The following is a 16,827-nucleotide window of genomic DNA, read 5'->3' as shown; positions in this document are numbered from 1 at the left end:
AGAGCTTGCAAGTGCCATTTGTTACATTGTGTATTATACTTTGAAAGTATGTATATGTGAAATTAGTATTAAAGTTAAACATTGATGATGACATTAGGACAAACAGAGTAATATTTTTGACAATGATTTGAAAAATCAAATGATGTTTTATTCAATATAATCTTAAACTGATAGCTCAAAGGAATAGCCCACCTAACATTAAACTGTCATGAATCAGATACAGCAGAAATTAAAATCACCTCTTTACTGTCATGCTATTTTCAGTGTTTTTCTTACTTATCTTGAATTTCATTTTTATTAAGAAATGCCATCTTATATGCCAACCCATATTTTAACACCTGTGTAGGGGTGGTGTTTAAAACTAGACTGCAATCAGGAAGGGTTAAACAGGTGCAGAGAGAAAACTGGCCCAGCTCTTAAAATATCCATTGATTGCAAATAAATACGTATGATACCCTGATTACATGTTTATATTTGCAATTATTCTTGCTCAGAATAATAATATATTTATACTATATGGTGTAAATGGTAAGTGGTATAAATAAACACAGAGATTTGAAAGACCACAATGTTTAGAACAAAAAAAAGGAATTTAGGGACATGTCAATATGTTTGCAAAATATTTCTGACATAACATACACACACACATATATATACAAGTATTTGAAAAGATATATATATACAAATTCTAGCATTAATAATCATTTTAAAAAAAACAAAAAAACACAAGATAGGCATATCATGATTTCTAGAAATACAAATGCACATTTATTTATGTGAAAATATCAGATTGTTTGTATAACAAATAAATAGAAAAATAACTTTCTATGAGATATTATTGTTTGTTCAGGTATAAATCTAGCTATTTCTTGGACATTAACAGATGAAAAATAAAAGATTAGATTTAGAGAAATGTGCTTGTTCATGGACAGTAATGAAATGCTATAAATAAAGTTAGAAAATAAAGAATATCTTATTTATCAATAGTTCTCATCGCACCGAACTTGACGTACGTATCTTTGACAGACTTTTTAATAAATAAGGCCGTCGAATGTCAATGTGCGGCATCGCTGTCTGGCGATGTCGGACAAGCGTATTGACTCCAGCGAATGCGCCAAGATTGACGCTTTGATAAATCAGCTCCTCTATCTGTATAATGAACGACAAAAATTGTGTTTTATGTCCCTTTAAGAATAGATACTTTCAGTATAGTAACGTTATGTATGTATAGTACTACTAGTTGTTACTGTACCTTCAAGTAAACTTTTAGTTTTACCAAAAATGCAGTGCACAAAAATTAGATGAATAAATAAAAGAATACATTTAAGAAGTACATAGAATGACAAAATTAAAGCTAATATAGCTGATTACAGCTTCAGATAAAGAAAAATGGCAAGACTCTGCACGGTAGCTGAAAACTAATATTTTAGTTTGAAACGAAAATTCCAACCAAAACGAACAGGAACATGAATGAAAACAACTAAAACAACATTTTTTAAATTTAACAAAAAGTAAATTTCAGATGAAATAAAAAAGAATTCCCTTGCACATCTCTAAGGAAAAGTCTCTTAAAACTGCATGATCTACCTGAGTCATGAAAGGTTAATTGTGACTTTAGTGCCCCTTAAAAAAATCTTTTGAATGTATTTTTATACTTGAAACTTACCTTTCTCAAGGTATCCTTGGTTGAAATATTTCCTTTTGAGCACTATGGGGCCGATTTATCAATGTCTGTCTGACATGATACCCTGTAGCGTATCATGTCTGACAGACATCGCTGAATGCCAACAGTATACTCTGTCGGCATATAACATTGCACAAGCAGTTCACCAGAACTGCTTGTCCAATGCCGCCCCCTGCAGATTCGCACCAAATCGACCGCTAGCAAGGGGTGTCAATCGGCCTGATCATATAGGATCGGGCGGATTTCAGACGGCAGCCTCAGAGGCAGAGGACCAGTTATGGACTGTCTTAACTGCTGTTTCCAGCGGAAACAGGGGCATCAAGCTACATTCGGAGCTTGATGATTCGGCCCTATATATTTCAATAAAGGGTACTAAGAGAAAGACAGTTTTATTTTTCATGTCTATGTTATTCTTGAATCATAAATGTTTATCCCATGCCCCTTTAATATCCCATGCCCCTTTAATATCCCATGTCCCTTTAATAACCCATGTCTTTTTAAACTAACGCTAACAGTTATTTTCAAGGACAGTTAAAAAGAAGAGATCGGTGAATGCTTTGGCACATTTTTTACAAACAACAAAGTTTGATGTTCCGTTTCCATTTCCCTTTATCCAATATAACATTCAAATAACAGCTGACACATTTGAACATTTCAGTTTTGATTCTTCATTGAAAGTCTTTTGTAATAAATATTCAAAGAATTATTTGTATGTTGCATTCAACAGAACATTTGTCGTGTAGAACAAATGTTAAAGGGAATATTTGTCCTACCATTTACAAGTCAAAATACAGGTATTTTCCAATATTATACACTTGGGGGCTCCTTGAAAACAGACCCCTGATGAGATGTCTAACAAGGGATTTTCATTCATGCTCATGTCTCTGTCAGTCCCTCTGTTTGCTTCCCTTAGCCTCAAGAATAACATTAAAAATCCCTTAGTATAACATACAAGGTTCTATATAATACTACACCCTCCAATATCTCTACTCTTGTCTATGTGCACTCCTCACCTTCTTTCTAACCAAACACTACTACTTGTTCTCACATTAATTTCTAACATTCCTATCTACCTCATAAGCCAGATCTTTTAACCCTTTATTATTTGGGAATTAATATTTTTGCTTTTTTTATTCAATAACAATGCAAGGAAGGCCATTGTGCAGATAGATATGGTGAAACTTTAAAAAAAATGTGCACTCCATCTTCAAGGTTTCTTATTCTACAAGTCTATCAGAAGCTAATAAGCTGAATCCATTACATCATGAGCTACCAAATGGCAGCTACTTGTCCTACTCCAAAGTCAGACCAGCACAGTTCAAGGAAAGCTAGGAACAGCCGTGAGCCACTACCAAGCCCACAGACAATAGACAATAGCAAACAACAGAGAGGTTGTATTCATAGCATTAAAAACACAAAGTTTCGGGGGGTTCCCTTTAATCATGTGATACTAGTGTGTCATACAATGCCACAATTTATAGCACTTTCAATGAATAAATTATAACAATTATTCAATGACATCATTATTTGCTAATCTTAGTATGGGGCAAAAAAGTATGCAAAGTCAAGTGACAAAACCACACAATATATATACAATATTAAAAAATTAAAAACATTGCTGCCAAACATCATAGACAATAAAATTCACTGAGTATACTAGAGATAATTCTTAAAGACCATTCTAATTCATTTTGATTCTAAACTATTAAATTAATTTACTCCTAAGTTATAAATGTATCAATTGCCTTTAAAGGGACACTAAACCCAAAAAACATTATTTCATGATTCAAAAAGAGCATGCAATTTTAAGCAACTTTTGAAAATGTACTCCTATTATCAATTTTTATTCATTCTCTTGCTATCTTTATTTAAAAAGCAGGAATGTGATGCATAGGAGCCGGCACATTTTTGGTTGAGAACTTGGGTTATGCTTGCTTATTGGTGGGTAAATGTAAACCTCCAATAAGCAAGCTCTATCCATGGATTTACATTCAAGATTTACATCCTGCTTTTAAAATAAAGATAGCAAGAGAATGAAGAAAAATTGATAATAGGAGTAAATTAGAAAGTTGCTTAAAATGTCATGTTCTATCTAAATTATGAAATAATTTTTTGGGGGTTTAGTGTCCCTTTAATACCTTTAGGTTCCATGGCATCCAACCTAAAGATCTAAAAGACCTCCCATTGCTTCAATAATAATTCTCTGTCACATAAGAGGTTAGACGTATAATGCGCATCATGATTACATTTCGGGCCAGTAAGAGGATGTGTGAAGTACGGCCCCTTGATGACCGAACCACAATTCACACAACCAAGGCATGGAAAACATCCTAGATTTTTCCCAGCGATAAATGACTGTTTCAAAGTCCTATTGGGCCATATATCTGCTTTTATAAGGACATCCCTCAAATTCTTATACCTCTTAAATGCTGGCATAGGCAGATGTTTAAATTCTTCAACACCAGTCACACAATCCCCAGTAAATACCAATGTTTGTGTATAATTTTTGTTATTAGACTATTTTCCTTACAGAATTAAGAAATAACGGATAACCTTTTATCCCTGCTCTTAGCCTGTTTCCGACCCATCAATAGCTTTTACCTCAGTGGTAACCTGATCTATTAACTCATGAGGATAACCCCTTTCATGAAACTTCAGACCCATCTCTTCTAGTCTCTGGGGTACAATATCCTCATCAGAAACAATCTTTCTTACCCTGAGAAGTTGACTAAGAGGCAAAGACGTAATCAGAGCCTGGTGGTGGGCACTGTCATATTTTAGAAGGCCATTGCGGTCTGTCTACTTACTAAAAATATCCGTGCTAAAACCAGCTCCTTTCTTAATTACAGATACATCAAGGAAATCTATTTTAGTCACACTCCATGTCAATTTAAAATTAATAAAATTTGTAGACCAATTTAATTCATCCACAAATTGTACTAGGGTTCCAATGTCGCCTACCCAGACACCAAAAATATTGTCAATGTAGCGCCACCAAGTGGCGCCACATTGACGAGACAATACATTTTAAAAAACAAATTTCTCCTCAAAGGAATTCATATAAATATTAGCGTAGTTGGGTGCGACATTGTAACCCATGGCTGTCCCTTGCAACTGCTGAAGTGGGTAAGCCCAACCTAAAATACTACAAAATTCAACAAGGAAGACATTAGATGGGAGGTAAGGAAACCTTTTCATCTCTGTCTCTACTACGCTACTCCTATTCCTTATCTTATCTTATCTTATCAATTAAATTTAGAATAGTGAGATCCTATTCTATAGACACCCTTATCTGGTCAGTTTGGTTAGGAAAACTTTGTATTCATGTATTTTATGATCTTTGCATCTATAATCTAGAAATGTTGTATAGATAGATAGATAGATAGATAGATAGATAGATAGATAGATAGATAGATAGATAGATAGACAGACAGACAGACAGGCAGGCAGACAGGCAGAAAGACATATAGACAGATAGATATATGAATATACTAACAGACAGATATACAGATAAATAGATTGATAGATAGATAGATAGATAGATAGATAGATAGATAGATAGATAGATAGATAGATAGATAGATAGATAGATGAATATACCAACAGACAGACAGATAGATAACTAGAAAGATATATAGGTAATAAACAGATGATAAATAGATAGAGAGATAGATAGATTATAGATAGATAGATAATAGATAGATAGATAGATAGATAGAGAGAGAGATTGATAGATGATAGATAGATAGATAGATAGATAGATAGATAGATAGATAGATAGATAAATAGAGAGAGAGATTGATAGATGATAGATAGATAGATAGATAGATAGATAGATAGATAGATAGATAGATAGATAAATAGAGAGAGAGATTGATAGATGATAGATAATAGACAGATAGATAAATATACCAACAGTCAGACAGATAGATAACTAGAAAGATAGATACATACATAAATAGAAAGATATAGATAGATGCATTTGTAAATCAGCAATAAGTTAATGTGATGAAATATTTATGTAGTTGCATCTATTTATTTAAAATGAATTTATTTTACATCATTGTAATCACATGCACTTTTGCCCTTCTCCATGTTTCTGTGTAGTCAGCATCACTCTCCTCCCCTGCAACTTTCCATCAAACATTATAAATAATTAATATCTATACTACTTACACAAGCAGGATGGGATTTCTTGAACTACACATGTAAAATTATGTAATGCGAGTTTGGATTTAGATCATTAATGGAGTATAAATTACAAGGTTAATTTACAGAGAAGCTTTAGATGTTTATTACTGTTTATTACATTTTAATCAATTAATAAAGAATCAGAGCTACTGCATATCTTGAATGCTGAGAACATTACCCAGATAACCCTGAAAGAGATGTTACTGATCTGATTTGTGGGACAACGGAGAGCATCTTACTGAACTAAAGATACCATGCTGTCTGCATTTATCGATGTGCGGCAGACATGGTTCGCTATAGCAGATCATGTCCATCCGCACAACGATAAATGGACCCCTTTGACTAGTACAGCCCTCATATAGAAGATTATTATAATTAAGAACAATCAAGAAGCACAATTGAGTACTTCTACCAAAGAACTGGAGTATTCTGTTGACAAATACATTCTTCCATATACAGCCACAACATTAAGACCTGTAGGTTGCACAAGGAGCCATAGAAACTTGATCAAAAAAGGAGTTACCTCCAGTTTTTACTCATCAACTTACCCATTTTATGAGACAAATCATAACTCAGCATATTTCAACAGAATGTTTTTCATTTCAACTTCTACTCTTCTCAGAGTTTATTACCAAACTACGGGCAACTGTACATCATAGTCCTAAGAAAAACGATATAGCTGCTATCTATCACAGAATGAAGCACTACCTAATTATTAGTTTTCCTGCACTCAAATCTACTCTGTTCATTATGCTTTTCTCTACTCTCACCTGAATATCTCTCTTGAGGCAAAGTTGTTTAGGTTAGTCAATTATTATTTCCTCTTTCTAGTCAAGACTTTGTTTAATGATTCAGTTTATAGTAGACTAAAAACTTACTAAGCAGTTTGTAAAGGCTTATTTTAAAGTCCTTTTTAAATAATATAGATGTTCATTTAACTTCAGACCATACAAATGAGTCCAAATTTATGGCAATTTGGTGATTCTTCTGCTATACGAGCAGTCTAATACAGTATAATATGAAACAGATCAAGAAGGAAGAATTGCTTGACCAAATCAATTCATTCATTAATACAATTTTCCTACAAAAAATGTGCACGAAGAGGCAGGGAAGCGGGAAAGGAGCTTTATATGGTTTGCTAATCAGCTCCTTAGTTTGTAATGATGTACAAGGGGTCTGACAATTCACGTGTCCATGACTTCTTTCTAATCCTACCATAGTATTACTAATGATTATTGTTTAGGGACAGCCCATCAGGCAGTAACTGTTGTTTTAGTCATACAGGCTGGTCCAATCATGCCTTAAACTGTGATAAGAAGATGGGAAACTAGGGGACACTCAGCCATTTTCAATAACTTTAACTGAAATGGGTCAGATGCAAATCACAAAGTAAAGTAGTCCAGAGTGGTCATGATAGGCCGCAAAACTTTAAAGAGTTATAGGGTAGATCACAATCCATTAAACAGCTTATGAAATTGTTTAACTACCAAAATCACTTTTAATGGGGAATCTTGTAGAAAAATAATTAAATAAAATTGTATAAATGATTGTACATGACCCCTTTATATTCTGTTGGAATTGAAATATTGTTTTTTTTAATTGTTCGAATTTTATATTGTAAGATTTCTGTTAAAATGTGTTGTTACCTTTAGAAATAATGGTAGCAAATCTGAAACCAATATTTGTCCAAAATGGACTTCTTCACATTAAGGAAATCCTTCTGAACCCAAAATTGGGTAAAAATATTAAACTAATCTTTCCATTTTTCTCCCATGCACGTCTTCTAAATAAACAAACCATTAACATCACCAACTAGCTAAGTTGCAATTCAGTGTAAAGTAGTCAGTCAAGTTAGCTCTTTCTTTTATATTGCACCTCTTATGGAGCTTATATAGCTCATAAGTCACCAAATGTTGTTTTTAGAGAGAGCATTTGAGATATTTTGGGTTTTCTCTGATTTACTCAGGAAATCACTTTCTTCTCTTCACCAAAAAAATGTGAGAAGGGAGGGCAACTAATCAAACAACAAATGCTACTTTGACCACTTAAGAAATTAAAGGTTCAGTGGTCTTAAAATGTTCCATTATTCAGTTTCATATTTCTTTGTTCTAAGAAAAGTAATTGGTTGAACATAAATATTTTATAATATATATAGATAAATGCATACATAGATAAACATTTAGATAGAGATAGATTAAATAGATAGGTAAATAGATAGAGATAGATTAAATATATAGGTAGATAGAAAGATAGATAGAGATAGATTAAATACATAGGTAGATCGATGATAGATAGATAGATAGATAGATAGATAGATAGATTAAATAGATAGGTAGATAGAAAGACAGAGATAGATAGATAGATAGATAGATAGATATTAGATAGAGATAGATTAAATAGATAGGTAGATAAAAAGATAGATAGAGATGACAGATAGATAGATAGATCCATAGATAGATAGATGATAGATAGAGATAGATTAAATATATAGGTAGATAGAAAGCTAGAGATAGATAGATAGATAGATAGATAGATAGATAGATAGATAGATGATAGATAAGAAGCCTATTTTTGTATTTAGAACCTAAATTACCAGAGGAAACTAACATATAGATCTTATATTTTATGTTGCATTTTGAAAGGATATAATTAGCTCTTAGATCTGTTTATACATTTTTTACACTTTAGAGGAATATGATGAAAGTCAAAATGAAACTTTCAGGATTCAGATACAGCATGTAAATAAAAAGAAAAATCGTAACATCAAATTTACTTCCTTCTCTTGACACTCATAGTTGAAGAGCATGCCTAGGATAGATAGGTGTTGAAACAGAAACAAAATGCAAATATAGTGTAGTATAGTAGCTAAACAATACGTTATAGTAGCATCACAGTGAATACTGTAATCCTGTAATACAAACTAAAATGATTATTAAAACTATATTTAGTGCTTAAGTGGAAACAATATGTACACAAAGAGTAAAACTAACTATGGTATTAGTCCTAGTCATATGTATTAGTATTTATTCTTATTTTTAGTGTCATCTATTTGATGCAAAAAAGGGTTAACACAAAAGAAATGCATAATAAAGCAAGACAGAGCAGAATTGGATTAGACAACTGCCCCTTATGAAATGGTGTCATACTTTGGTCCCATCTCTTGCTGGAGGCTTCCTGACATAAGCAAGAAATGCAGAGAGATGAATTATTATCTTGGTTAGCCGTGTTGCCTTTACCAGTTCACAAATTAAATGGCTACTATGTAATTCCCTGAGACCAGTTATGCTGAGTACAGCAGAAAACAAATGAAGGGAAAGATTCAAAGGCCTAGATTTGGAGTTCGGCGGTAAAAGGGCTGTTAACGCTCCGCGGGTTTTTTTCTGGCCGCACCATAAATTTAACTCTGGTATCGAGAGTTCAAACAAATGCTGCGTTAGGCTCCAAAAAAGGAGCGTAGAGCATATTTACCGCAAATGCAACTCTCGATACCAGAGTTGCTTACGGACGCGGCCGGCATCAAAAACGTGCTCGTGCACGATTCTCCCATAGGAAACAATGGGGCAGTTTGAGCTGAAAAAAAACCTAACACCTGCAAAAAAGCAGCGTTCAGCTCCTAACGCAGCCCCATTGTTTCCTATGGGGAAACACTTCCTACGTCTGCACCTAACACCCTAACATGTACCCCGAGTCTAAACACCCCTAACCTTACACTTATTAACCCCTAATCTGCCGCCCCCCGCTATCGCTGACCCCTGCATTACACTTTTAACCCCTAATCTGCCGCTCCGTAAACCGCCGCCACCTACGTTATCCCTATGTACCCCTAATCTGCTGCCCTAACATCGCCGACCCCTATGTTATATTTATTAACCCCTAATCTGCCCCCCACAACGTCGCCGACACCTGCCTACACTTATTAACCCCTAATCTGCCGAGCGGACCTGAGCGCTACTATAATAAAGTTATTAACCCCTAATCCGCCTCACTAACCCTATCATAAATAGTATTAACCCCTAATCTGCCCTCCCTAACATCGCCGACACCTACCTTCAATTATTAACCCCTAATCTGCCGACCGGAGCTCACCGCTATTCTAATAAATGTATTAACCCCTAAAGCTAAGTCTAACCCTAACACTAACACCCCCCTAAGTTAAATATAATTTTTATCTAACGAAATAAATTAACTCTTATTAAATAAATGATTCCTATTTAAAGCTAAATACTTACCTGTAAAATAAATCCTAATATAGCTACAATATAAATTATAATTATATTATAGCTATTTTAGGATTAATATTTATTTTACAGGCAACTTTGTAATTATTTTAACCAGGTACAATAGCTATTAAATAGTTAAGAACTATTTAATAGTTACCTAGTTAAAATAATAACAAATTTACCTGTAAAATAAATCCTAACCTAAGATATAATTAAACCTAACACTACCCTATCAATAAAATAATTAAATAAACTACCTACAATTACCTACAATTAACCTAACACTACACTATCAATAAATTAATTAAACACAATTGCTACAAATAAATACAATTAAATAAACTATCTAAAGTACAAAAAATAAAAAAGAACTAAGTTACAGAAAATAATAAAATATTTACAAACATAAGAAAAATATTACAACAATTTTAAACTAATTACACCTACTCTAAGCCCCCTAATAAAATAACAAAGCCCCCCAAAATAAAAAATTCCCTACCCTATTCTAAAATACAAATATTACAAGCTCTTTTACCTTACCAGCCCTGAACAGGGCCCTTTGCGGGGCATGCCCCAAGAATTTCAGCTCTTTTGCCTGTAAAAAAAAACATACAATACCCCCCCCCCCAACATTACAACCCACCACCCACATACCCCTAATCTAACCCAAACCCCCCTTAAATAAACCTAACACTAATCCCCTGAAGATCTTCCTACCTTGTCTTCACCATACCAGGTTCACCGATCCGTCCTGGCTCCAAGATCTTTATCCAACCCAAGCGGGGGTTGGCGATCCATAATCCGGTGCTCCAAAGTCTTCCTCCTATCCGGCAAGAAGAGGACATCCGGACCGGCAAACATCTTCTCCAAGCGGCATCTTCTATCTTCTTCCATCCGATGACGACCGGCTCCATCTTGAAGACCTCCAGCGCGGATCCATCCTCTTCTTCCGACGACTAGACGACGAATGACGGTTCCTTTAAGGGACGTCATCCAAGATGGCGTCCCTCGAATTCCGATTGGCTGATAGGAATCTATCAGCCAATCGGAATTAAGGTAGGAATTTTCTGATTGGCTGATGGAATCAGCCAATCAGAATATAGTTCAATCCGATTGGCTGATCCAATCAGCCAATCAGATTGAGCTCGCATTCTATTGGCTGATCGGAACAGCCAATAGAATGCGAGCTCAATCTGATTGGCTGATTGGATCAGCCAATCGGATTGAACTATATTCTGATTGGCTGATTCCATCAGCCAATCAGAAAATTCCTACCTTAATTCCGATTGGCTGATAGATTCCTATCAGCCAATCGGAATTCGAGGGACGCCATCTTGGATGACGTCCCTTAAAGGAACCGTCATTCGTCGTCTAGTCGTCGGAAGAAGAGGATGGATCCGCGCTGGAGGTCTTCAAGATGGAGCCGGTCGTCATCGGATGGAAGAAGATAGAAGATGCCGCTTGGAGAAGATGTTTGCCGGTCCGGATGTCCTCTTCTTGCCGGATAGGAGGAAGACTTTGGAGCACCGGATTATGGATCGCCAACCCCCGCTTGGGTTGGATAAAGATCTTGGAGCCAGGACGGATCGGTGAACCTGGTATGGTGAAGACAAGGTAGGAAGATCTTCAGGGGATTAGTGTTAGGTTTATTTAAGGGGGGTTTGGGTTAGATTAGGGGTATGTGGGTGGTGGGTTGTAATGTTGGGGGGGGGGTATTGTATGTTTTTTTTTACAGGCAAAAGAGCTGAAATTCTTGGGGCATGCCCCGCAAAGGGCCCTGTTCAGGGCTGGTAAGGTAAAAGAGCTTGTAATATTTGTATTTTAGAATAGGGTAGGGAATTTTTTATTTTGGGGGGCTTTGTTATTTTATTAGGGGGCTTAGAGTAGGTGTAATTAGTTTAAAATTGTTGTAATATTTTTCTTATGTTTGTAAATATTTTATTATTTTCTGTAACTTAGTTCTTTTTTATTTTTTGTACTTTAGATAGTTTATTTAATTGTATTTATTTGTAGCAATTGTGTTTAATTAATTTATTGATAGTGTAGTGTTAGGTTAATTGTAGGTAATTGTAGGTAGTTTATTTAATTATTTTATTGATAGGGTAGTGTTAGGTTTAATTATATCTTAGGTTAGGATTTATTTTACAGGTAAATTTGTTATTATTTTAACTAGGTAACTATTAAATAGTTCTTAACTATTTAATAGCTATTGTACCTGGTTAAAATAATTACAAAGTTGCCTGTAAAATAAATATTAATCCTAAAATAGCTATAATATAATTATAATTTATATTGTAGCTATATTAGGATTTATTTTACAGGTAAGTATTTAGCTTTAAATAGGAATCATTTATTTAATAAAAGTTAATTTATTTTGTTAGATAAAAATTATATTTAACTTAGGGGGGTGTTAGTGTTAGGGTTAGACTTAGCTTTAGGGGTTAATACATTTATTAGAATAGCGGTGAGCTCCGGTCGGCAGATTAGGGGTTAACAATTGAAGGTAGGTGTCGGCGATGTTAGGGAGGGCAGATTAGGGGTTAATACTATTTATGATAGGGTTAGTGAGGCGGATTAGGGGTTAATAACTTTATTATAGTAGCGCTCAGGTCCGCTCGGCAGATTAGGGGTTAATAAGTGTAGGTAGGTGTCGGCGACGTTGAGGGGGGCAGATTAGGGGTTAATAAATATAACATAGGGGTCGGCGATGTTAGGGGTAGCAGATTAGGGGTACATAGGGATAACGTAGGTGGCGGCGATTTGCGGTCGGAAGATTAGGGGTTAATTATTTTAAGTAGCTTGCGGCGACGTTGTGGGGGGCAAGTTAGGGGTTAATAGATATAATACAGGGGTCGGCGGTGTTATGGGCAGCAGATTAGGGGTACATAAGTATAACGTAGGTGGCGGTCGGAAGATTAGGGGTTAAAAATTTTAATTGAGTGGCGGCGATGTGGGGGGACCTCGGTTTAGGGGTACATAGGTAGTTTATGGGTGTTAGTGTACTTTAGGGTACAGTAGTTAAGAGCTTTATAAACCGGCGTTAGCCAGAAAGCTCTTAACTCCTGCTATTTTCAGGCGGCTGGAATCTTGTCGTTAGAGCTCTAACGCTCACTGCAGAAACGACTCTAAATACCGGCGTTAGGAAGATCCCATTGAAAAGATAGGCTACGCAAATGGCGTAGGGGGATCTGCGGTATGGAAAAGTCGCGGCTGAAAAGTGAGCGTTAGACCCTTTAATCACTGACTCCAAATACCAGCGGGCGGCCAAAACCAGCGTTAGGAGCCTCTAACGCTGGTTTTGACGGCTACCGCCGAACTCTAAATCTAGGCCATAGTGAGAGCAGGATATCGGCAGGGGAGATCCAGCAAAAACTCCATTCCCAGCAAATGGGAAATGGCTGCCCCTACTTGAGACAATTGTACTAATTTTCACATAATAGGGCATATTTATCAAGCCCTGTATGGAACTTGATGCCCCGTGTTTCTGGCGCACATTAATAAATAGGCCCCCATGTATGAATTCATGTGAGGCTTAAAGCTTCCATCTCAGTGCGACTTGGCTTTATTTTGATGCTGCTCTGACTTGAAATTGTAACATTCGTAATCATCCTTCTTATTTGTTCATGAGTTGGCTAAAATCAACTCTGGTTCTGTCTCTCCATAAACAATACATAAATGAATAAATAGATAGAATGATAGACAGACAGATAAATAGAGAGATAGATAGATGATAGACAGATATATATAGATGATAAATAGATATATAGAGAGAGAAATAGAGAGAGAAGGCGAGAGAGAGAAAGAGAGAGAGAAAGAGAGATGATAGATAGACAGATAGATAGAATGATAGATAGAAAGATAAATAAATAAATGATATACAGATACATATAGATGATAAATAGATAGAGTTAGAGAGAAATAGAGAGTGTGAGAGAGAGAGAGAGAGAGAGAGATGATAGATAGACAGACAGATATTTACATAGATAGAAAGATAAATAGATAGATGATAGACAGATACATATAGATGATAAATAGAGAGAGAGAGAGAGAGAAAGAGAGAGATTGAGAGAGAAGAAGAGAGAAAGAGATATTATAGATAGACAGATATTTAGATAGAAAGATAGATAGATAGATAGATAGATAGATAGATGATAGATAGATAGATAGAAAATAGATAGATATATAATAGATAATAGATCAAAATAATGTTTGTGTGTGCTACTTAGTTGCCTATGCCAACAAGATTGTTTTTGCCCAGAATGCAATTAATCTGTGTTAAAGTTCTTTTGAATTACAATTGATGTAAAAAATATACATTTTCAGTTTCCTTTTAGTGTACAAAGACATGGAAAGTAGGATGGTCTATTCATATCAGTTACATCAGTTTTTACCCCTGGTTCCATGTACTAAATGAAAATGTACGCCTGCTGCTTACAGTTATCATTTCACAAGGATTCCATTGTGCAGTACCACCCCCAATCATGATAGAGCAGGGCATGTCAATCATCTAGAACCTAAGGTTCAACTGCTGCTACTTGAGTTAAACAGGCTTGCATGAGGGAGAGTAGTATGGACAACTATATTAAATTCATTAAAGGGATATCTGAACCACCCAAGATTAATTTTGCCCTTCATGTCCTTTTTAATACTAATCAATTTCTTATGTAACATATCTAACATTGAGTTTAGAATAGAATTTCACTTTGAGTTGTGCACGAAATGCGTAGTATGTTTTCGGACATCACCGTAGCCCTGTCTGATTTTCTATCACTTGTTTCAATAAAGGGCTGAGTTTTTAAACCTTTTTCTCCAGAACAGTTCCTTTATTTACTAACTGTGCTGTCATTACCATGTTTCATTACAATGTTAACATTACGATCACTTTCCAATTTTAAACTATAGAACGTTCTTTACAAAATTTGATCATCTACATGTTAATTTGTCATTGCAATTAAACATCATCATTATTATCATTCACTTGTAAAGTGTCACTGTATTCTGCAGCCATGAGTACATGACAAAAGGAAAGACAATACAGTGCCATTAGTCGTATAATTGTAATTCGTTTTGACAATAAAAAACTGATACAGGAGAATGGAAGGAATTGCTCTCAGGAACTCACATAGTAGAGGTTATAAAAATACTAAAGTTATAGTCAAGTGCATGAATAAAATGCTCTGTTTTGTTAAGGAATTACCTTCTTTTTTAACTCCTTCAGTAGAGTTAAACAAACTGTTTAAGTTGCACTTCTGATCCAGATAAGTAATAGCCAGTGATTAGAGCATACACATGTATGCATGCTTCTCATTCGCTCACCAGCTGGATTCTTATTTGCAGTGGCACAGACAGAAGAACAATTTTTATTGTATGTTTAACATTTTTGAAACTTAAACTAAATATTTAAGACACTATAAACACATTTGTATCTCACTGTACCAACTGCATTTATACATTCATAGTTGTTACAGGGAGACTGCATAACCATGGCCGGAACAGAGACTACATAATAGCGGCCAGAACAGTGAGACTACATAACCGCGGCCAGAACAGTGAGACTACATAACCCTGGTCAGAACAGTGAGACTACATAACCGCGGCCAGAACAGTGAGACTACATAACCGCGGCCAGAACAGTAAGGCTGCATAAACACAGCTGGTACAGTGAGACTCCATAACCGTGGTCAAATCAGTGAAAATGCATAAACGCAGTTTGTTTACTGAGACTGCAGAACCGTGGTAAAATCAGTGAGACTGCATAAACACAGTTTGTTCAGTGAGACTGCATAACCGTGGTCTAATCAGTGAGACTGCATAAACGCAGTTTGTTCAGCGAGACTGCATAATGGTGGTCGAATCAGTGAGAATGCATAAACACAGTTTGTTCAGTGAGACTGCATAACCGTGGTCGAATCAGTGAAAATGCATAAACGCAGTTTGTTCAGTGAGACTGCATAATCGTGGTCGAATCCGTGAGACTGCATAAACGTAGTTTGTTCAGTGAGACTGCATAACCGTGGTTGAATCAGTGAAAATGCATAAACGCAGTTTGTTTAGTGAGACTGCATAACCGTGGTTGAATCAGTGAGACTGCATAAACGCAGTTTTTTCAGTGAGACTGCATAACGGTGGTCGAATCAGTGAGACTGCATAAACACAGTTTTTTCAGTGAGACTGCATAACGGTGGTCGAATCAGTGAGACTTCATAAACGCAGTTTGTTCATTGAGACTGTATAATATATATTTTATTTTCACCACCTCACAAAACAAAATGCTGTACTTTCAAAAATAGCCTTAATGAATCTGGACCATTTTATATTAAAAGGACAGTGTACTGTGTTCTTTTTCTAGATTACGAGTGGCGCGCTATCTGTTGTGCATGAGTGATAAGGGGTATTTTGTGGCTCTTCGCACACAATGGAAGTACCGTGTGTATTACGAGTTAAAAGTAATTCTGAATGAGTGAGCGCAATGGCGATTTACACTTGTTGGGGTCAGGCAATTTCAGACCTTTGGGTACCTGTTACGCTCCACTAAAAAGTTGAGCAAAACACATCAAAAATACATTTAAAAGTACAGTTACACTCACTAACACATTGTTTAAAATTACAAATTTTAGTACAGTGTGGAAACTGTGTTCATTTTTAATTACATTGCTAAAAACTGTGTAAAATGCATAATTTTATTACATTACATTTTTTATTTTTCATTTTACTCCCATTAATTTAGAATTT

The sequence above is a fragment of the Bombina bombina genome, chromosome 8 (assembly GCF_027579735.1).
Source record: "Bombina bombina isolate aBomBom1 chromosome 8, aBomBom1.pri, whole genome shotgun sequence".
NCBI classification, from domain to species: domain Eukaryota; kingdom Metazoa; phylum Chordata; class Amphibia; order Anura; family Bombinatoridae; genus Bombina; species Bombina bombina.
This window is presented reverse-complemented; position numbering follows the sequence as displayed.